Source organism: Doryrhamphus excisus, linkage group LG10 (assembly GCF_037039965.1).
Source record: "Doryrhamphus excisus strain RoL-2023G ecotype Guam linkage group LG10, RoL_Dexc_Guam_v1.1, whole genome shotgun sequence".
Lineage (NCBI taxonomy): Eukaryota > Metazoa > Chordata > Actinopteri > Syngnathiformes > Syngnathidae > Doryrhamphus > Doryrhamphus excisus.
In genome coordinates, this window is record NC_136366.1 from 1156512 (window position 1) to 1181340 (window position 24829).

The 24829-nt window shown below is 37.2% G+C and overlaps 1 protein-coding gene across 2 annotated transcripts in view; it reads right to left on the reverse strand.

Moving 5' to 3' along the window:
* LOC131114089 (gamma-aminobutyric acid receptor subunit pi) overlaps positions 1 to 4632 on the reverse strand; it is a 45729-nt gene extending 41097 nt beyond the window's left edge. The window contains exon 1 of one of the 2 annotated variants that reach the window (XM_058064295.2): positions 4219 to 4632. The gene's annotated coding sequence lies outside the window, so the exon portion shown is untranslated. Of the gene's footprint in view, positions 1 to 4010; positions 4155 to 4218 lie in introns of those variants that run through there. The other variant, XM_078793820.1, reaches the window with a different exon arrangement.
* Between the last annotated feature and the right edge of the window lie 20197 nt (positions 4633 to 24829).

Here is a 24829-nt window from a genome sequence, read left to right on the forward strand (position 1 = left end):
CCATTATCTCGACACAACTCTATTTATGTAAATCGCATTCCTCTCCCCTCCAGTCGCAGTTTGTGATGGTTGGCCTGCATTGTAAGATCTGAAAGCTTGGCAGCTGGCAGTTTGGAAGCGATGAGTGAACAAAATCTGCACCAATTAAGTATGCCTTGCAATCTGGGTTTGTTCCAAAGATAAGCGGCATTATGAGTGTTTCAAATAATTTGTGAAATTAGAAAAGGCCTCGGGGAAGAACAACATAAAGCTTAATAGGCAGAGTGATTTTCAGCGTAGCTTTTCATTATGGAACAGCATTGCCGGATTGTATTTGGATGATAATTTCATCCTCTGTACCATCGGTCATGACAGTTTACAATAATAATTCCAAAAGTCTAATAATGTATGATCATGTGACCCCTTCAGTACATGGCCATTAGCAAACAAAACAGGATGCATTTTGCACTGCGCCTGATCTTTTTATCTTTGTAGGTGACTAGATACGCATCTTGACACACAAGGAACGATACAATTCAAAAACAATATATTTTAATGGTAATGGTTTTATTTCATTTGAACATGCATCAGATTCCAATTGAGTGCATCCCATAATCAGTTCCCAGTTCCACATGTCCAAAAGGAGTAGGAAGAAGCAAAGCTTATTAAATCCTACCCCTCCATCTGGTACTTTTACAATCACTAACTGTTACATTTGTTCACTTCCTGCTTTCCATAATACAGTTTAGTGTTATTATTTTTTTTTTTTTTTTTAATAATGCACCTCGTACCAAAGTACAAAGCGATATGACCATACAATTGTTTTAAATTGTTTAAATTGTTTAAAAACACAATGATTCCATACAATTTGGTACAGTGTACAAATGATTCGATTCATTACAATTCAGTGGTTAAATTTCTTCATGATTTAAAAAAAAAACAAAAAAAAACTACAGGCTGGTGCTGGTGGATGGGGGGTCTGTATTCATTTAGTGCTTTTAATGTGATGTTGTTCCTGTCTTAGTTTTACACAGTGCATAATAAATAAGATTATATCATTATAAAACACTTTTTTTTTCTAATAATAGGCCGTATTCAACCATGGAACAACATTAGTTATTAATGAATACATTTTTAAAAACTGTGAAAGTGAAGCCACAAAACACAGAAAAACTAAATGTAAACAGTAACGGACAATGAAAGCATCAAAAGTACGAAATGAGTGTTAATTCTGGTTAATTCTGAAAATATGATATGGGAGCTTAATACATGATGGTGAAGATGATGGTTAATTATGTTTGATATTCTGGCATGTTCATCCTGCACATCACATAGCTGTTCTGCAAGTGGCAGATTTTGGTTTATTTTCAGCTAAAATTGCAGCCTGTGGTTAAATTTTAATTTAGGAGATAATCCTCAACGTCAAATCAGGTATGTACAATAATACCGTTGTGGAACCACCGCATTAGTGCTGCTACTATTCAGTTAAAACAGTGGCCATGGAGGAGGTGATTCATAGAGCTGACATCATATAAGATAACAATCGCTCGTGTTGGCGGTACATTATCAATTAGTACAAGAGCCATATTGCGTTCTATTGCGCACTCCGCCGCATCGATAGGTAGTATCAGTCTCGGATCAATATCAGCCTGCCAGGATTGATATTTCTCAGTTCTCCTTATTGCCACTCCAGCTCGCTCCCTCAGATCCTCCTCCTTCCACTCACCCCACTGTGCCTGATGCTCGCCTCAGCACCACGGGGAGCTGAGCGGCTGAAAGCCTTGCCAAACTCTGGAACTCATTACCAAGAGACACCTAAAATATTGACTCACTCCCCTTCTTTATATCCAGACTGAAAACTCATCTGGCGAAGACAAAATACTCCCTTTGACTTGTTTATGTTGTTTTTATCCTTTGTTGTTTTATCTGTTGTTTTATCTATCTATCATGGCCGATGCCCTTGGCTTTTTACAAAGCTTTTAAATTAAATTTAAATTTAAATTTAAATTATATACAAATTTCAATTTAAATTTAAATTAAATACATTATAGTTTTCTTCTATTTTTATTTTAAATATCTGTTTTTTGTTGTGTTCATATAGTTCCATTAATTAATATGTATGCTGTATACTGTATTACATGTTTAAATCAGATTAATCACTGTTAAATTAATTATTCATGAGAATTCATGAAATACGGCCAAATATCAAACATGTCTAAAAATCTTGTTGCCTAACATTAGCGACTTTAATAGCAGCAGAACATGTCAGTCACACACTTATTATAGTGGAGCAACAAAGCGTTGCGTTCAAAGACAGCACAAGTTGAATTCATACTTTGAGTGTATTTATAGCAAATTGTACTACTACATTACGAGTTTGACTCCATGTCAAACAATTCCAACTATCCCAGCCATCATTCCAATCAACGTTGGAATGACAAGCTCCATTCCCAGACAGTCCCGTTATAATGTGCTATTGAGCCACAGTAAGCAGTTGTGTTATTAATTCTTAAAGTATTCTTATTAATTCTTAATGTACTTTGATCACAAATCATCCTTGTTAGTAGCATGGAAAAAGAAAGTCAGCTTTGTCGCCCATCTATGATGTCATCAGCAGTCGACTCTGTAGTTCTTTGCTTGTTAGTTATGCCACAAGTCTCAAAAATGTTAACACAAAACATATTTTTATAGTTTAAAGGACAAAAAGGGATGAATGAGCATTTAAAGTTACTTGTACCTTCATTGAAAAGGTTATATGCAAAAATCAACACAGACACCACCTTCGTGTTTTGCCATGAGTTATTTCTTGAATTGAATAGTGTTCTCACCTTCACCTTTTTTATTTAAATACTGGCACTTGCTACTTTCTTTGGCTCCATTTTTGCAGCCGTGATCAAAGTAAAAGCAGAGACTTGAGGGGACAAAAAGTGAATTCAAAAAGTAACTCATGGCAAAACACAACAATGGTGTCCGGGTTGGATTCATGTTTTTGCCAACAACACAACACAAGTGTTCTTTTATCCCTTTCATTCAGCATTTATATTCATTCATTGAAATTGCTTTCTGCATGTAAAACTATCACCGTGTTTTGCATTCACATTTTTTATTTTCTGGCACGCATTAATTGGATTTACATTATTTCTTCTGGGCAAAAATTTGATTAGAGTACGTTTCGGGTACTTTCTGGAACAGATTAATGACACTAACCAAGGTTCCGCTGTATAATCATTTAATTCATTTTCTATCGCTTATCCTCACGAGGGTAGCAGGGGTGCTGGAGCCTATCCCAGCTGTCTTGGGGCGAGAGGCGGGGTACACCCTGGACTGGTGGCCAACCAATCACAGGGCACATATATACAAACAACCATTCACACTCATATTCATATTTATGGTCAATTTGCTAATTAATTTAGCATGTTTTTTTAATGTGGGAAGAAACCAGAGTACTCGGAGAAAACCCGGAGAACATGCAAACTCCACACAGAGATGGCCGAGGGTGGAATTGAACTCGGGTCTCCTAGCTGTGAGGTCTGCGTGCTAACCACTCGTCCACTGTGCAGACCTGTATAATCATGTAGAACAAATTAAAGGCAAAAAATCACAAAATCATTCAGTGATTTTTGTAAAATTCCAAGTAAAGAGTGGTATTAGGTATCGGTATCAGTATCGGTATCACTCACCCTGTCATCACATGTATCAGACTGTAGTACAGTACATCCTGAGGCTATTCATCATCTTTGTCACTTATAACAGTCACCTATGAAACCCAGCTGTAACAACGTATTGCTCCTTCAATTATAAAGTAAACCCAATATCTTCAAATATTGCCCCGGGGGTAAAAAAATCAACGATCAAGTAGCATGTTTAGTAGCGCCAAAACTTGTTAACCTGTTAATCTACAGCCAACCAACTAATAGCACCATCCACCCACCGATGCACACGCAGGAATCGAAGTAAAAGAAGTATACTGCACATTCCATGTACGCGCACATATGCGCTAAATATACGGATGCGTGCCGATGATTACGCACCATCTTCCCGCATGTGTTGGAACTTCAGTCAATCGTTGGCGTCCTTCAAAGTTGCACACTTCAAGCGTGCGTTTGCATGCACGTTTCACGCAATGGCGCACAAAAAGACAGCACATTGCTTTCTTTAAGAACACGCGGCGGAGATTCACCGTGGAAAGGCGCTGCTTTCACTTACAAATCCAAATCAAGTTCAAAATGCAAATCTTACCTGAAGCTGATGTTAGAGACGCCACATATCTCAGCGCATCCTTCGCATGACATTTACGCAATCCGTACCAGAAGAGAAACACATCCGGTGTGCGTCCGTCCGTCCAACGCAGGCTGTCACGCAGTTCTACTAAAGACAACACTTGCCGATTGGAGTCCGTATAAGAAGGACAATACAGCCGATTGTGCTCAGTCAGCAGATTCCTCTATGGGCGCGCTCCTGCGCAATGACGCACGCGTGGGCATGCGGCTGATGTGCAACCTCAAACTAAATGATGTCTTTTAAATTCTGCCATAATAGTGACCACTGTGTCACCTTCCAATTGTGGCGGAGATTTAAAAAGTATATATATTTATGACTTTCAACTCACTGTGCATAGCTGAACATGTACTAAATATGAAATAATATCAGTCTCATCCACACTGCAGGGACTATCATCAGCAAAATGAAACATGATTGTAGCTCGAATGGAATGATATCGGCACACAACATGCACGCCGTGTCATCTATTTTGGTTCTTTGAAGAAATCAAGTGACAATAATCCTGTCAGCACAAATTTAACGCTTGGAAGCAGCACCTGCAGCTATGATGCTTTCTAATCGGCCGTATTGAGAACAGTCTGCTTTAATAAATATATATATATTGGAGAAACAGCAACCAAAAAAAAGAATGCAGGAATGTTGATCTTGTTTTCCTGCAGGAACCCACCACACACACCATACTGTTACAATGTGGAATAACTGTTGAAGCTTGGTTGATCAGAGTGGAGAGGGTACATGCTCCTTTGTTGGCCAACAGCCTTTCAGTTGAAGCATGTTCACAAGTATGACGTTGGCCGTGCTCCACACATGGAGCTTCCGCCTCCAGGGGAAGCTGCTCGGTAGATGACCCCTAACCTTTGACCGAAATGGGAAAAGTGAGGAAGAGGGAAGACCATGAAAGGAGGATTCCGCTCAATATACCATACTGAATATCGCCGCTTAACCGGGGAATCAAAGACGTTGACAAAAAGGGCAATGCTGGAGGTTTATTGTATGGCGTTCACCTTTATTCATTAGCATTCAAGGTTGCCTGGAGGTACACAAAACCGTTGAAGGTCACATTTGTGCACACTGGTTACATATAACATGTCAAAGTTTCCTACTTTAACTACTTAATTTGGCAATACCTTTATACCTTTATCACTGTCACCCTCCCCAATAAAGGTATATGTCAGAAATCGGCTCGTTATATTGTATCTGCTTAGACAAAACATTTCCGAATAAGGATGTTTTGTGATGATGTGGCTCTTCTTTGGCTTATTCGTGCATTAGCACATTAGCATATGGCATTATAATATTGCCAAATAGTTGCTTAACATTTATTTCAGATTCAGGGGTCAGTGGTCTTGAAAAGGTCAGGTCCACACAAACACGGTTATTTAAAAACGACGCATTTTCTCCACTCCGGGGTGAAGAAACTCTCCAGTCACGAAAGTGGAATTAAGAAAAAGTATGTCCATATAAAGATATACAGTCATTCCTTTTGAAGACAGCCTATTATTAGTCCAAAAATGTGCAATTCGAAACATATTTTAGCAGAAATTAAGCATTTTCAAACATAACAAAGTCATATATAATATATATATATATTAATATAATAATAATAATATATATATAGTCAAATATAAGGCATTCAGAAGATGCATTCAAAAATGTTGTGATGATATCTAGTGTTGGTTGCTAAGTTTCTGTAATGTTACTGTAATGTTCGGTGAGACACACAAGCACCAGAATTGATCAATGGAACAACAGGCTTTTATTTCAGGTTTCCTCCTCCTACTTAGCTTCCCCAGCACCAGAACATATCAACCCACACTTTTTTTTTCTAATAATATTGGGTAATATGCATGGAATGGGGTGTTGTTTCATGTCTACAGGGCTCTAAATATATTAAAAATGAAAGTCATAACCAGTTTTTCTTTCTTGAGTGCATCTCATAATCAGTTCCCAGTTCCACATGTCCAAAAGGAGTAGGAAGAAGCAAAGCTTATTAAATCCTACCCCTCCATCTGGCACTTTTACAATCACTAACTGTTACATTTGTTCACTTCCTGCTTTCCTAATATAGTTTAAGGTATTTTATTATAATTTTTAGTTAATTTTAATTTTATTTTATTTTTTAAATTTTTTAAATTTTTTAAAAGTTAAAAAATTATATATATTTTTTTTTTTGTTTTTTTTGTCCCGTACCAAAGTACTCGGTGATATGAGCATCCAATGCCATAATGGGTACCATAGTAAGTGTCAATATAGTGATATATATAGCACATCATGACTGGTTCAAGACTCTTCATCCTTGTATTTAGCAAACATCAACTGCTTGTATTGTTTCTTGAATTGGCTCATCGTTGTGCATTGTTTGATTTCCTTACTCAATCCATTCCATAGTTTGATTCCACGTACTGAAAGTAAGTACGTCTGTAAGTAATGTCTCACGAAAATACAACACAAGAAACATGCACAGTGTAAGAGAAAATGGTGCATAGAAAGAAAAATGTCGAGAATTGTTGTGTTATTATTATTATTATTATTTTTTATAGTGTCACTATTTGTTATATGTATGCTGCATTAGACTGTTGCAGTGACCAAACCAGGGTGTACCCCACCTCTCGCCAGAAGTCACAACCCTAGTGAGAATAAGCAGCATAGAAAATATGGATAGATGGATATATGGAGCTTCTATAATCCTTGAAGATCCAACAGGACCTCTTCCTTTCCAATTGTTAATACGTGTGGAACAGGTGACAAGGCGAGGACAGCAATTTGAAGGCCGTGCGGCTCTCAAGCGCTTCAGTAAGCCGACGTGTGATAGATGCAGCGTTCCATGCCCTGCCATTATAATGCTGCTGAGGAATGTCACCACATGCACCTGAACCCTCGTATGTTTTCTCCAGATATTTCACCCCAGGTAAGAGCAGTATGTGAATACTGTATGCATGTTTTATATGTGCTGTGAGCCATCATTAAATCTGTGTTAAAGGTTTGCACCCTGAAGCCAAACCTCCCACCCATTTTTCCAGTGATGTTTTTAGCTGTCAGCAATGTGTGTGAGATGTCATTCATGCATGGTGAGCTTTTTTTTTCAAGGGTCTTTGTGAAGTCATCGACAAGGGTCGAATCATCACCCAAGCATCGGATAGCGCCTGTGTCCTTTCGAGCTATTTAACCACCGAGCTAGCATATTGGCATGCCCATGCATTATGCAACATTCCATTTGCCACAATCTTGATGGTAAAACAATTTACCTGTTTGGAAAAGGTTCAATTCCTTTGAAAGGTGACCTTGCCTTACTTCCTCATCCGGATGATGGATTTCTTTGCAAGGCTTCAGAAATCACTTATCCAGAATTTACTGCAAGAGGCCTTGCAAAGCTGGTTTAATGTGACAAACCAATTACATGAATTGGACTGGGAACCAGAAGATCAATATCAACTGTGTACTCAGGTCATTTAAGCATCGTCGTAACATTATTTAGTAGAATTCATTTAAAGTCTCACAATGTGTAGAAATTCATAGATTAACTCATGGTGTGTTTTACAAAATCATTGGCAAAGGTCGGAATAAAAAAAATAGTAATAAATAGTATATAAAAATACTAGTAATAAATATAAATATAAAATAAATAAATATAAAATATAAATATATTTTATTAAATTAAGTGCAGTACAGTGTTGTTTATTTAAAAGTACTACATTGCTATATTATGCATAGTATGAGGTAATGATTGACTGCAGCAGATGGTCCTGAGCGATGTTATACCAGGTGTGTACGATCATTTACTTCAAATGGGATAATTTAAACCCTTGTTAGATATTAAACAGTCCAATACCTCAGTGCATTGTCGGTCTCATAAATTCTCATAGAGACCTTGAGGAGGCGTACACATACACAATCGCCGATTCACAATGAAGCCTGTTATGCTTTTTCTACTTTTACGACCTAGAAATGTTGTTGGAATGTCGTATTCTCATGTTAAACGATGCCAAAGTTTCAGATAATGAAGTTTACACGGATTTAAACAGACCGTTTTGGAAAGCCAAGGAAATAGAACTGGAAAAAAAGCTAATTTGATGTGTAAGGAACACAATCACTTTCATTCTACTGCCAAAACACTGGTGTCACAGTCAAAGGTGGGGGCAAAATTTGTGCAAATAATTGCCTTTCTCATATTTGTAAGATATATTATAATATTGAATGTAAACTTTTGAGATGAAGAACTCAAAATTGCTGTAGCATAACACTGATGCCTCTGATCAATGAATGTAAACTTTTGACTCCAACATAACAACAACAACACATTAAATGATCTTTATACCATCCCTTATTGATTTTTTGAATGACAAAAAAAATAATTTTAAACAGTATTTTAAAAAGTATTTTTCTAGTGAGTTTCCATGAAGTAGGATTCCTTATGTATAAATAAATAAATAATATATAATATAAAATAAATAATATTTTATATAAATATAAATAAAATAATATATAATAATAATATAATAATAATAATAATAATTATAATAATAATAAAATAATAATAGTAAAATAATTTATAAATATATATAAATAATATAAATAACCCAAATAGTCACCTACAAGATCCACTCCACCACCAATTTTGTGTTTATTTCTTGAATTCAAGAGTGTTTCTCACCTGCCTTATCAAAATGATTGCACTCGCAACTTTCTTTGCTCCACTGTGGGTGACTTTGCAGCTGATTAGAAGAAAGGCAGAGACTTCGTATGACGTATATGTGTTAGTTAGTTAGCAAAGAACCACTAGTTCCTATTTCCATCCATTAGTGCGCTAATAGGCAGCAGATTAAGTACATTAAGTACACTCTTTGGTACTTTGGTACGAGCTGCAATATTAAAAAAAAAAAAAAAACTTAAACTGTATTAGGAAAGCAGGAAGTGAACAAATGTAACAGTTACTGATTGTAAAAGTACCAGATGGAGGGGTAGGATTTAATAAGCTTTGCTTCTTCCTACTCCTTTTGGACATGTGGAACTGGGAACTGATTATGGGATGCATTCAATTGTAATCTGATGCATGTTCAAATGAAATAAAACCATACCATTACCATTACCATTACCATTACCATTACCATTACCATTACCATTACCATTTTAAATGAGTATTTTTCAAGTTGCCCTCATGACATCAGGGCAGTGTTATGTCTGGCCTCACAGGACCCGCTGTTCATCCTCATTGGACAGATGCTCTTGCCAGAAGCGACTATGCTATCTCTGTTTTCAGCATCTTTGCTTTCCTTGAAGTGGAACATATGTTACAGGAAGCCAGACTGCCTTATCTTTCTACCTGAGATGCCTTCAATTCCCTTTCTGGTGTGTTCATATTCAGTTGTGTTTTGTTTGCTGACACTGATACTGTGATGGAAAGCAATCCTACACACAAGCGGTTACTGCAAAACAGACTCGATCGTAAAAGCAAACACAACTGCGAACTTTCAGCTAAATATTGGCTGCTAAGTAGAAACAGGATGCATATAGGCAAGCAAGCTCCGCCAGTTTTCTTTGTTTCACACTCCACATCCTTATCCTCCCGTGCTGTCCTGCAAACATGTTTTCATGCCTTTGCTGGCTTATTCAGCCATACCATTCAATCTTTTCCATTCTTGCTTTTGTTCTGTCCACATATGCCCACACAGACCCAGAAATAGCTTGGATTATTGCTAGATGCAAAACCTAGGAATCTACTGGCAGGGTTTTGAACCAAAGCATCTGCTGAATGTGTAAAAATGATGTTAAAATCTAAAATACAATACGCTACTGCAGTAATCCCTCACTCACTTCATGCTTAAAGGTTTGAACTCATGCTATCAGGATTTTTCAAAAATACTTGAATAATACTTGTGGTTGAATATGACCTATTTGTAAAAAAAATGCCTAATTTATATATACAGTAAAGTCTTGTTATATCGATATTGTCGGGAGTCGGAAAAAATATCGATATAACCGGACTGTCGATATATCCGATCCTGCGCCGAACTGCATTAAAAGTGGGCAATAATGCACTCGACATTGTTCTATAGTATAGAACAATGTCGAGCAGCTTAAATCAATCTTTGCTTAAGGATTTCAATACCAAAAAAGAACACGGCGAACGGCTGCTTCCAGTCAACTTTATTTCTCACACTTCCACCACCAGAGCACAGCACACACACCGATTCCCGCACTTCCTGGTTCACAGGTCATGCTCAACCCGCCCCACATAGCTGGCCAATAAAAACGATAAAAAGATATCTGAATACAACACAATTAAATACATGTATTTGTACGCTTGTGTCTTCGTTGGAATAGGTGTGTATGCTATGTCAGTTGGTTCTTCTGTTGCAGGCATGTGTTTGGCCAGCTATGTGGGGCGGGTTGAGCATGACCTGTGAACCAGGAAGTGCGGGAATCGGTGTGTGTGCTGCGCTCTGGTGGTGGAAGTGTGAAAAATAAAGTTGACTGGAAGCAGCCGTTGGCCGTGTTCTTTTTTGGTATTGAAATCCTTAAGCAAAGATTGATTTAAGCTGCTTTTGTATCGATATAAGCAGACCAAATTGGCTGGCGGGAGATGAAAAGGGCATCGTAGTAACCGGATTATCATAATAACCGTGTATCGTACTAACGGAACTAATTATATCATAAAAGACTAGAAATTTGCCGGGAAATGAAAATAGTATCGTAATAAGCAGTACTTCGATATAACCGATATCGATATAACAAGACTTTACTGTATGTTTTGCCTAAATTCAGCATTTTTTGGCATATACACAACATATACAGTGTGTATTGTACTACACTGGTCACTTAGGTGTCAGTAATACTACTGTAATGTAACTTGACACTTGAAAGGCACTTGATCGCCCGGAACAACCGGCTTGAATTATCTCCCACAGACACAATAAGCTAAAACTCAACTCTGAACCCGTGTTACTTCCTGTCCCACTCCCACTCAACTTCTGCAGCACCAACTGATTTACAGCAATGTACACAAGCACGAGTTTTAAGTCTTAAATAGCTTATTTTCTGTTATTATGTCTACTATATTGGGTCATTCAAGTGTAGCGGTGTTGTTTTATGTCTAGAGGGCTCTAATAATGTTAAAACTGCACTTAGAAGTCCATAAACGGGTTTTCTATGCTCTAACTATGAAAAATGGGAAATCCTACATCAAGGAAATTCACTTGTTATGGTTGGTTCAAGAACCACTTCATATTAATAATTAATATTGTAGTATATTATGCATATGTTGCTATTGTATTCCATCTAACCACCCATCTTCTTGCACTTATCTGAGGTCAGGTCACAAGGGCAGCAGCCTATGATGAGAAGCCCAGACTTCGTTCAGATCCTCCCGGCGGACCCTTGAGCGTTCCATGGTCTCTCCAACGAGTCCTGTGTCTTTCTCCAGACCTCCTGTCGGTCGAATGCGCCCCAAACACCTCCTCCCCAAGGAGGCGTCCAGGAGGCAATCTGACCAGATGCCCAAGCCACCTCATTAGGCTTCCAATGCGGAGTCGCCGTGGCTTCACTCCAAGCTTCTCCCAGATGACGTTGCTTCTCAGGGAGAGCTGAAGGAAACTCATTTTGCCCACTTGCGCCTGTGATCTTGTACGGTAAATTTAAAGCTTTGCCTTTCGGCTCAGCTTCCTCTTCGCCACAATAGACCGCATCTGCTGTTGTATTGTTGAACATTATCAGAACCCTTGGCCATGCAATATTCTTATCCTGGCAATCCCGGCATTCCGGGATTAAGGTAAATTGAATGTGCTTAAAAAAAGAAGGAAACTGAGAGATATGCACTGATTCTCATAACCCGAAGAAGCAACTGTCTTCCATGTAGGCGGAGGCATGATATGGACGCCAAGGGGTTGAAGTGCAATTGAGCAAGTAACAACACAAGGGCCACCGGACACTAGCAATCCATAGTGATAGCTCCATAAGGGAGTAAACCAGGCTGGTCAGAAGCACTGACGCAGATGGGAATAAAGAAAAAGTCAAAAACCCAGAAGACGTCCGATCATGGAAAAAGCGTACCAGGATGCTAGTAAGTAAGTAGTACGTTTTTTGTAATGTAATGGTAATGGTAATTGTAATGGTAATGGTAATGGTTTTATTTCATTTGAACATGCATCAGATTACAATTGAGTGCATCCCAACATGTCCAAAAGGAGTAGGAAGAAGCAAAGCTTATTAAATCCTACCCCTCCATCTGGTACTTTTACAATCAGTAACTGGTACATTTGTTCACTTCCTGCTTTCCTAATATAGTTATGTTATTTTAAATTTTAAATTTTAAATTTTAAATTTTAAATTTTAAATTTTAAATTTTAAATTTTAAATTTTAAATTTTAAATTTTAAATTTTAAATTTTAAATTTTTAATTTTTTTTGTCACATACCAAAGTACGAGGTAATCCTTGTATTTAGCAAACATCAACTGCTTGTATTGTTTCTTGAATTGGCTCATCGTTGTGCATTGTTTGATTTCCTTACTCAATCCATTCCATAGTTTGATTCCACATACTGAAATGCTATGCTAACGCTAACATAGTCCTAGCATAGAAGTGTTTCAAATGTACTTCTTCCCTGAGATCATATTTCTCCTCTCTTGTAGAGAAGTATTGGATGACATTTTTAGCTAATTGCTTATTTTTAGCCTTATGCATTATTTTAGCTGTTTGAAGATGAACTATATGAGCAAGTTGAAGTATTTGTGATTTTAGAAATAAGCAGTTAGTATGTTCTCTGTAGGCGGCATTATGAATTATCCTTACTGACCTTTTTTGCAGTACGGATAATGTGACAATTGTGCCTTTCAGAAAAGTTGCTTGGGGGACATTTATAATAATCACAACTTTATTTCACTTGACTATGTTCAATTTCAAACATTTCTGTTGACTTGAGAAATTTAAAATCTCGTTTGTGGAATTGAGTATGATGTACCATACGGTTAGCACTTTAGTTGTGGTTTATGGTGTCTGAGAAGATCCTGATGAGAAGTGCTTCCATATTTCCCAAGCGGCAACAAGGTGAAGACTCGATGTCATAAATGTGAGTGATGTTCTATCTGCATAAGTTGTGTGATGGATTGGCAAATGACTGGCTGTCTCCTTCAGACTTCCTTCGAGACATGAGCCAATGAAGAAATTAAATAAACTTCTTCTATAGCATGTGATCTTAAGAAAGCAAAGGACAAAACGCTATTGACTCAAACCTGGATTAAAGGATCCGGGCGCGATGGACGAGTGGCTTCACACTGAGAAATGGATTGCGGCTAAATTTGATTTATTTCCCAGCATTCCCACAGCCTGCTGTCTGTATTTGGTGCTTGTCTGTTCTATATTCGACTGTCTGCAATTAGGCCCCTGTTTTAACTGAGTGAGATGAATACAAACTACCATTGTCACACCAGTGCCATCAAAATGGATGCAGTTGGGGACAGTGAGCCAAGAACACACTTAGATTCAATACTGCAAACAAATACAAAACAGACCTTTATATATGCAGACTGCGCACCGAAGTTAAAATGTTGCAAGTCAAAGCATACTTCAAGGTCATGGACACGTGGATATGGTCATTTATGGCACGGAAGAATCTGGGGTACATAGATAAGATAGACTTGGTACATTGTTCATCGAGTTTCATTTTACAGTGCTTAGTCGATGCAAATTTGCCACAAAACTTTTGAAAAAAGTTGAATGAATAAGCTAAATGCAAATAAATGTAGTTTTATTTGCAAAGAGCCTTGCCCCAGTGTATGAGTGGGTGAGTGTGTGTGTGTGTCTGTGTGTGTGTGTACCGCTAAAGATATGCAGGAAAGGGATGGGCAACTGGCAGGGATACATTTCCTGTAAAGCAATCGCCTATGTGTCCAAGTATGATTAATAACCCACTCATTCACTGAATAGGGACAAGTCTTTGTTGAGGTTATCTTTGTGACTTTGGAGTTAATTACAGCACATGTACGGCAAATATCAATACAGTCTCCGAAAGCCATTGGTGCATTGCAGAGATTGGGAGATTCTTTTATCACTAAGTGAGAATTATGCAAGTCAGCATCCAATTATAATGGAATTATATTGATTTCCAAATACGGTGGAACCTTGGTTAGCGTCATTAATTCGTTCCAGAAGGTCTGACTCGAAACAAAACGGACACCAATCAAATCATGTAATCCAATTAATCCATTCCAGGAAGACAAAAATGTTAACACAAAACCCATTTTTATAGTTTTACAATTATAGTATTACCTGCAGAACACAATCCAAAATGCATATAAAGATTGCTTACTTGTACCTTAATTGAAAACATGACTGTACCAAAGACAAGATGTGGCAATGCGATCAACCACTTTACTGTTTTGATGTGATTCTTAAATTCAATAGTGTTTTGTCACCACAGTATTCAATTATAATGGAATTATATTGATTTCCAAATACGGTTGAACCTTGGTTAGCGTCTTTAATTTGTTCCAGAAGGTCTGACTCAAACCAAAACGGACACCAATCAAATACATTTTCCCCATAAGAAATCATGTAATCCAATTAATCCATTCCATAAAGACAAAATGTTAACACAAAACCCATTTTTATTGTTTTACAATTATAGTTTTACTTGCAGAACACAATCCAAAATGCATATACATATATATAAAATGAATGAAAATTAATTGAAGACATGACTGTACCCAAAGACAAGATGTGGCAATGAGATCAACCACCTTACTGTTTTGACGTGATTGTTTCTTAAATTCAATAGTGTTTTGTCACGGCAATATGAAATGATAATGGAATTATATTGATTTGCAAATACAGTGGAACCTTGGTTAGCGTCATTAATTCGTTCCAGAAGGTCTGACTCGAACCAAAACAGACACCAATCAAATACATTTTTCCTATAAGAAACCATTTAATCCAATTAATCCATTACAGAAAGACAAAAATGTTAACACAAAGCCCATTTTTATAGTTTTACAATTATAGTTTTACTTGCAGAACACAATCTAAAATGCATATAAATATATATAAAATGAATGAATGGGAATTCTTACTTGTACCTTAATTGAAGACATGACTGTACCAAAGACAAGATGTGGCAATGCGATCAACCACTTTACTGTTTTGACGTGATTCTTAAATTCAATAGTGTTTTGTCACCACAGTATTCAATTATAATGGAATTATATTGATTTCCAAATATGGTTGAACCTTGGTTAGCGTTTTTAATTTGTTCCAGGAGGTCTGACTCAAACCAAAACGGACACCAATCAAATACATTTTCCCCACAAGAAATCATGTAATCCAATTAATCCATTCCATAAAGACAAAATGTTAACACAAAACCCATTTTTATTGTTTTACAATTATAGTTTTACTTGCAGAACACAATCTAAAATGCATATAAATATATATAAAATGAATGAAAATTAATTGAAGACATGACTGTACCCAAAGACAAGATGTGGCAATGAGATCAACCACCTTACTGTTTTGACGTGATTGTTTCTTAAATTCAATAGTGTTTTGTCACCGCAATATGAAATGATAATGGAATTATATTGATTTGCAAATACAGTGGAACCTTGGTTAGCGTCATTAATTCGTTCCAGAAGGTCTGACTCGAACCAAAACAGACACCAATCAAATACATTTTTCCTATAAGAAACCATTTAATCCAATTAATCCATTCCGGAAAGACAAAAATGTTAACACAAAACCCATTTTTATAGTTTTACAATTATAGTTTTACTTCCAGAACACAATCTAAAATGCATATAAATATATATAAAATGAATGAATGGGAATTCTTACTTGTACCTTAATTGAAGACATGACTGTACCCAAAGACAAGATGTGGCAATGAGATCAACCACCTTACTGTTTTGACGTGATTGTTTCTTAAATTCAATAGTGTTTTGGGACCACAGTATTCATATTAATTTTTTACCGATTATCCTCACAAGGGTTGCGGGGGTGCTGGAGCCTATCCCAGCTGTCTTCGGGCGAGACGCGGGGTAAACCCTGGACTGGTGGCCAGCCAATCACAGGGCACATATAGACAAACAACCATTCACACTCACATTCATACCTATGGACAATTTGGAGTGGCTAATTAACCTAGCATGTTTTTGGAATAACATGCCAATGGGCCTTGGGCATCTTTTATGCATATATAATATAATGTGACCCTTTGGCCAGTATGTGTTGTTGTGGTGTAGTTTGACGTTTGTGAGAAATTTTGATATCCGTCACAAAGATTTCATTACTGCAATAAAAGCTTGTTATTTTGATGATCGAGTCTGGTGCTCGTGCCGAGCACAGACTGTTATATGTACGTACATCTGTGTGGAGTGTTTCTGTCCTCTTCTTTGCATTGTTGCTCTCACTGTCTGACTGCCTCTAATTGGACTCTGCCTTTTCAATGTCAGGAAATCACATGTGCACAATGTCAATTTAGGAAGTTTGCTGTAGCTTCCAAAAATACATGGGAGACAGCAAAGCCCTGTCAAGTGTCAAAGAGTCACATTGAATCGTTTCTAAAATATGACTGAAAGTCACAGAGACTTTTACTGTAGCAAGTAAAAAGAAAATCATTGAAATCTGAGGGTAAAAAAAACAAGAACAAAGTATATCTGCAGACAGAAAGACAAGTCTGATCTGAGGAAAACAGAATACAAGATATACATCTTTTTCATCATCTTGTAAAATGCCTCCACTAGAGGGAATAACAAAGAATTTTCTTCCTGTTGTTTTTATCACAATATTCTGTATTCTGTAACTGTACAATTGTCCAATAACTGCAGTGATAAATTGCCTGAATATTGAAGGTATTTGCTCACTTTTGCTAGCTAAAGATAAAAGCTAAAACAAACACATAGTCTCACAAATACAAACAAAAGATACTTATACACGCACCCACACAAAATAAGGACTAACGTGACATCTGACAGTTAAGGTGGAAACATCGACCGGGCGGGGAAAGGAAGGGTGCTTTTTTGCAAGCTGCGCTGTAATAAGACCCGCTTACTTGTAGGCATACAGGGACTGCAGATAAGCCCGGACGTCTGTATTAGGTATTGTAGTCAGGAATAAACAATCTGGTTCTCATTCTATAATTTGGTTCGTTAAGATTCCGTTATCCTCTATTCGAAACCCACGTAGAGTCGTCAGGGGGAGGATTTCTACAATATGTCCTACATGAAATTAACAACATGTGACGGTCCTAGTGAAGATTTCCAACTATTTCCACCTGTAATTTGACAGTTTAGAATGATTTCCGGCACCATCGACACCTCTGAGCAATCTCTTCCCTAAAATGTCTCCTAATCAAAGGAAGGGGGTGGAGGGGGACTTCCAGACAGCTCATGATGAAAAGAGGCTCGTTTCCATGGCTCCACCAAAAAAGCAGAAATTGACTCTTCAAAGCTGGTGGATGACCTACTTTTTGCGCTGCCAATTATATAATTTCTCATGCTTGCAAGTTTTTTTTTTTTAGATGGGGCAACATTTTCAGTATAGGAGAAAATGTTTTGAGTGCTTGGTAGATATTGAATTTTATTTTATTTTTTTTAATTGAGTGGGTTGTGAGGATGTGATGATCAGAAATTACCTGCTGAAGCACATTTGAGCACATAGACTCAGAAGTACAGAAGAACCCCGGTTAGCGTACACACCAGTTAGTATGATTTTTGGTTAATGCCAAAAATGTACTGCAACATGTTGCCTTGGTTTGCATACAGTTTTTTGGTTAATGTACAATACGATGCGTGTCTTGTTGTGTTTTTAATACACTACATGAATCTGAAAAGTAAAGCTGGTATCTATGGTCCTATGGTCTACATCAGGGGTGGGCAAACTATGGCCCGAGGGCCACATGCGGCCCACCAAGTGTTTGAATCCGGCCCGCCAGTTGCTTTCAATGTATTTCAACTTTTAACATACAAACTGGCAACATGACTTACAAGTCGGATGTTTTATTTAGTAAAAAAAAATAAAACTGTAAAATTTAATTATATAGTTTGATGTGATCTGATGTTTAAAGAGCTCCTGAAAAAAATGACATGAGAATTATATTATATTATAGAACATATACAAATTAACAATTTTTGGGGGGGAATGAATGGCAGGAATGGGTATATGTTGAAACACGATACAATTTAAAAGCTAGTGAAATGGCTTGCTGTGGCAGGACGCTTGACTATCCGAGACCACAGTAAATGAAGCTTATTATATAAAATAGAATATATGATGAGTGCCAGTCAGTCTGGGATTGTGGAGCGCATATTTTCGCAGATCAGTTAAGAAGGAGACGCTTCTTACAGGTTTGCCTTGAAAAGGGCTGTCAGAACATCTTGATGTAAACGTACAAAAGGCTAAAAGCGTCACATGAGGAATGGCTGGGTCGGCAAAGGCAGAGAAGCAAGAAGCTCAAAAAGTTGAAAGTGGATTCGAGACAAGGATGAAATCTTGCTGACATAAAATAAAGCTTGTGAAAAAAGCGGTGCCTGGAGGAGCGTACTGTTAGGACAGTGAGAGAGTTGTACGGCTTTTATACACTGCTACAATTGATTTTTTTTTTTTTTTACAATGAAAAGGTTACAAAACGTACATTTTCATTTATCTTTCCATGTTATGCAGAATACCTCATTTATCGGGAATCAAAATTATTGGCATAATTTGATTGATTTAATATTTGTATGGAAATTGGACAACAGAATTCAAATACAAGAATATTGAGGAGTTCATGGTCAGGTCAGCACACAGCAAGACGTGATTAAGGTATTGCTCCACCAGACAATTTAATATGCATCTACATACATGCATTTGAAACCAATTTCTTTTAAAGGGGACTTATTATGCTCATTTTCTGTCCCTTTTTATTGAGTTGTGGGTTTCTATAGAAGCAGCTACACACGATAACAGAAAGCTTTCTAGATCTTCCAGAATCTGCACCTATTCCAGCTGTATTTCCAAATACAATACAAAAGGCACGTCCACTCCGATGTGATTGGTCACAATCCCACGCTTGCCCAAAGACTTCTGGACTACTGCCGAACCCCACTTTCGAATTTTATGGGTATAGAAGTTAACAATAAATTAATAAACCATTTGTTCAAAGTAAACACAACATGTGTTTTGCCCATGTACAAAAAGAGTAAATCTTTGGGACAATAGGTGGATGTAATACAATGCTTCTCAAATAGTGGGGTGGGTTCCCCTGTTAGGGAGTGGCGCGACAGGCTTTCAATCTTAGCGCAGATGTGCCAACATGTACAAATTTATAGTACTCAACATGCAATTTGACTCTTGAATATCCCTGTATGCTCTCCATTTGTTGCATTTTGCTACGTTTTCCTACATGCTAATGACAAATGCCAATTGAGTTACTGCCACTGTGGCAGTTTTTTCGACAGTCTAACATCTTGTGGTTTACTTTTTATTTCCACCTATGGGACAGTAACATTTGTTCCACAAAGTCCGACGATCTGACAAGGTGAATGGTGTCCTTGGGATATGTGAAAAACCTTACTCCGTCTCTTTGAGTGTTCCAGCAAAGCGGGTATAATATAAAACATGTATAACAAACAACAGCAATCCATCCACTACTGGACCAGAAGGGTTCAGAAAGGATTGCAGAGAAGTAGCAGTTCTGGGTAGACATCACTAGCGCCGTCTTCTCCAGAAATGGAAGAACTGCACAATTTTTTTTAAATGAATATTTCAATATTCAAGTACACAACTAACTAAAAAACTACCTGCAAGACCATACCTTAAATGTAGAATAAAAGGGATGGAGCAAAACAGAAATGAGCTAATAAAGACATGACAATATAGTGGATGCTCATTCTTAATAGAGCAACAATATGCGATTGTAGAAAAAAAAAATGTTTCTATCAAGGTGTTATATAAAAGTGACTCATGCAGCACTGTTTTGCTGAAGAGTTGCCACTGGCGTGTGCAGGCAGCTTTGTTTTGTCTATGTAGTTGACAGCGAGAACATCTGTGATGGCACCTACTGCAGCATAAAACCGGGAGAAAACAATATGAACTAGGTTGGATGTGTTTCCAGTCAGACGTCTTTGCAGCTGTTGTTCTGTCGGCTCTTCACAGAAGGTACAGAACTGTGCATAGTGATATTGCAATAAGATCCCTTAGAAACACTTTCTCCTCATCCAGGACTTGAATTATCGATGATTTGATTGTGTTCTGTTATAATTTATAATAAATAAAACAGGTGTTACTGTCTGCAGAACTTGCAGAAGGGAGTTCTATCAATTCTTTTAAATAATGTCTAAACAATTACTCTTAGGATTGAATAAATATTAGTTTAAATTTTTAGTTCAAATTTTGCATTTCCAAACATAAAAATAATAAAAATGGCTTAATATCCCTAAAATCCCTAACGTGAGCTACTTTTGCGGTCGTAACCCATCCATCCATTTTCTGTATCGTTTATCCTCACAAGGGTCAACAGCATGCTGGAGCCTATCCCAGCTGTCTTCGGGCAAAAGGCCGGGTACACTCTGGACTGGTCGTCAGTCAATCACAGGGCACATATAGACAAACAACCATTCCCACCACACTCACCCACACCCAGCTAAAAGTCAACTCTGAAACCCTGACATCACTTCCTGTCTGCACCACTGGCTTATTTTCTATTATAATGTCTGCTTATATTGGTTATGACAAGTGTATAGGTGGCCATAATGATGTTATTTCATGTCTAGTAGGGTTTAATAATGTTAAAATCTTTATGCTCGACTGTAACTAAAAAAATATTTGATTTATAAATGAAGAATCCCACTTTGCAGAAATTCACTTAATGACATTGTGGTAAATTATAACGATTCTGAAGAACCAAAGCCTGCGTTGACATGACCCAATTTGGTTATTGACTTATAAATTAGACTGTCATTGGAGATGATGGATGCCCCTGGATTGGTGAACCATGATCAGCATGGGTATTGGATTTGATGGCACCCTGGATGCCTACTTAGCACTAACTGAGTTAATTCCAAATCCCTTTTGGATTAGACATTTAAACAGTAGTTTAAAAAAAAAGATAATATGTATCAAGTTGATACATATGAGAATACATATGGGATACAGTATACTCAATAAATGCGTTTTATTTATATGTTCTGAACTATATGTATTATAGTATTGTATTGATGTGCTTCTAAATACGCAGGAACACCCTAGCGCTCCAAAAATCCTGTATATTAACCATGCAATAAGTGTGCAATAAACCGTGCAATAAACCAGTGGCTTGATCAACATGTTATCTTGGTTTTTGCACTTTTTCTGCTCTTGTGGGCTTTTGTATCTGCTATTGTAAACCTGGAGTGTCCCCTTGTGGGATTAATAAAGGCTTGTATTATCTTATCATCACATACCAAACATACATGGGAAATTGGCATTATTGTTGAGTCATTTCATAGAAGCATGCCAAAAGTCAAGTTCCTGGGCCGTTCAGACACAGACGGATATTTGGGCCTGTAATATGCATTGATTGAGCATGTTGAGTGATTCCAATAGCATCTTTCCAAAATGATGATCCACTCAGCTGGGATGAGTTGTGATTAGCCGTGACTGCGGCTGCTTCACTGACAGTCATCAATAAGCCACTTAACAGACGTCCCGCTAGTTGAAACTTTGCCTTCCGTTTGCTGCCTGGCGTCCTTAAAAAGTTTGGATGGTGTAAAACACGTCATATTTACGGGTATTAGTGAACATTCTCCATATACATATATCTCCAGATCGACAATATTTGCAACCCTAAAACCGGATGAGGGGTAAAAAAAAAAACAGTAAGTAAAAATTTTTTTTTTTGTTTCTCCATGCACAGGTGACAGTTTTTAAACCATCCTCATTCATGGAGCAATGAAGGGTATCTTTAATACTGTTACTCTTATGGTAATAGTAATAGTAATAGTAATGGTAATGGTAATGGTAATGGCAAAAATAAGTATGTTCATTTATTAACCCATTTGATATGAAGTGGCATTCTGACACATGAATATATATATATATCTCATATATTAATGCACTAGTGGTAAAAAAAAAATCACATAACTTGTGTTGTATGTAAAAAAAAAATTTCCTCAGAGCCAGCATATGTATTATAAACTTTATATATTCTTTAGCCTGTGTGTATTTGAAGTTATACCGAGCCCAAATGGTTACTAGAGTGCTGCTTGAATAAGACATCACAGTGATAACATGACATGAGGCTTACGAGCGGAACACATCACAATCTGAGGCCTCGATAAGAATACCATACACTTTTATTTGAGGAAGCAGACCAAGTGGAGATGACGGGTTGGACTCCCAAGAGAAATCTGACCAAATGGAACGGAGGCAGGATGTTCTATCACGAGAAGCAAGCCAGTAGTAGAGGTTCAAGGAGGACCCCTGGAGATATCAAAGACTCCCTTTTCCCTGGTACTGGACAGTACTGGACAGTACAAGGACGATTCTGAGCTGGGAGAAAGTAGACATCGTTTTGATTCAATCACAATGTCAAATATTGTTGATTTTGGGGGGAGGAAAAAAAAAACAAAAAAAAAATGTCTACATTGGTGGCACTACTGAATTTAGTTGTGAATTCAATGAAATGTGACACAGTACAAGCTAAGTGTCTGATTATAAATACAAGTGGGAATGGTATTTTAATAGTGATCATTCTACTGTCTTGTCATCTCTGCTGGAATCTCTGATTGACTGATATGAGAAATGTAAGAATATTACCTTAATACCTTTGTAACTATAAATTGTTAGAGGTACCTAGGCTAACATACATAAATATAGAGGTAGTGATTATCATTATTATTATCATTAATTATTATTAATTATTACTTTACAAAAAATAGTAATAATGGACAGCAAGACATCATTGCTTCAAAAATTGGTTTGAGCACAGACCTAAAACCTTGCTTCCTAATGCACAAGACTAGACACACACAAACTAATAAACACGTCTAAAAACCTCAGGTAGGGTTTAACAAGAAGATACTGATGTTTGGGTTGGTCACCTGTCCAGACACAGTCTCAAGTTCTTGTTTTTTAATGCATAAGATTAGACACATGCAATCCAGAAAATAAGTAAATGTCACAAAAAAGTGGGCTAATAAATTTTAGAAAATAACAGATGAAATGATACAGCACTCTACAAGAAGCAATGAAGTCTGGAAAATTCAATAATTAAAAAATAAAAAATAAAAAAATCACAAAATTTTTAACTATAATGATGAAAATGGTAATATTAATGATGATTATAACGACGGTAGTAATGATAAAGATTATAACAATAATGTTAATGATAATGATAATAATATTACAATGATAATAATAACAGGGAGAAACAAGACAGTGGCATTATATTTTGCAAAAAGGGGTAGGCATTTATAATCTTTTGCTTCAGCCTACTCCTTTTCGGCTTGTCATCAGATAGTTGAATACAAATGTAAATAATGGAAAGTTATATTTTGATTGATGTAAGAAATGCACTGTAATGATTCATATATTTGCCCAAATAAAGGGAAAAAAAAAAAACCAAAAAATTCAATCCGAGACTAGGAATCTGAAACTTGGTGAGTTTTGTTTTGACAATGAAAATTTTCAGCACTAAAACGAAGAAAATCCCACACATATAGTTGTGACTGAAATGATAACCTTGTGACTTGAATGGTTCGAAACAAAGGAGAACCAAGTACGGGATGAAACGGTGTCACAATGTCATTCCAGTTGGATCCACTGTACTAAATGTGTACACCCACCGTAATCGTCAATACATTTGTTTCCAAAGCTGAGTAAATTGTAGCATCAAAGAAGCAGACAGTGGACGCTAGGCGTGATGCATCTCTTAACACATGCCCGATAGGTTGGTTGAACCTTTTTCACGGTTCATGTACCTTCTGTTTCACCAGACTGAATGGCACAGACGAAGGCATTTCCCTCTCAATTCACAATCCCACTTGAGGGAAACACTTTATGTAAGGGCACAGATGGCCATTATGCTTCTGAATGTCGATCCCTTGTGAGCCACAACTTCAAATTCAATTTTATGCAGACTTTACTCATTTCCTTTTGACCCTTCTACCTTGCTGTGTTTCAGTGTCTCTCCTCGATAACTGGCTTTGGTGAATAGCCTGCAGACAGCGAGTCTTCCAAGCACACCACTTCTCTTATTTCCTGGTGTTTTGAATTGTTAGCGCCAATGCAGTGTTTCATCCATAAGCACTTGAAACGAGTTGTCTCTGATGCAACGTGGTCAAAAAAGTGGCATCAGCGTTTGGAAGTTTCTTTTCATACTTTAATTGTTCATCACACATGTGCTGCCTTTATTTATTTTTTTCTTTTTTTTTTAAGCCGTTGCTTACATTTCACTGAAAGAATTGCAAAAACTTGCACATGTAAACCTGTGCCTACAAATTTAGGAATCGGCGTCAGCCAAGTTACACTGTTCTACTTGGGGGGGGGAGGGGATCCCGCTCTGATTTGTCTCCGATATTGTCCTGTATCAGTGGTTCTCAACTGTGCATGACACACCCATTTTGG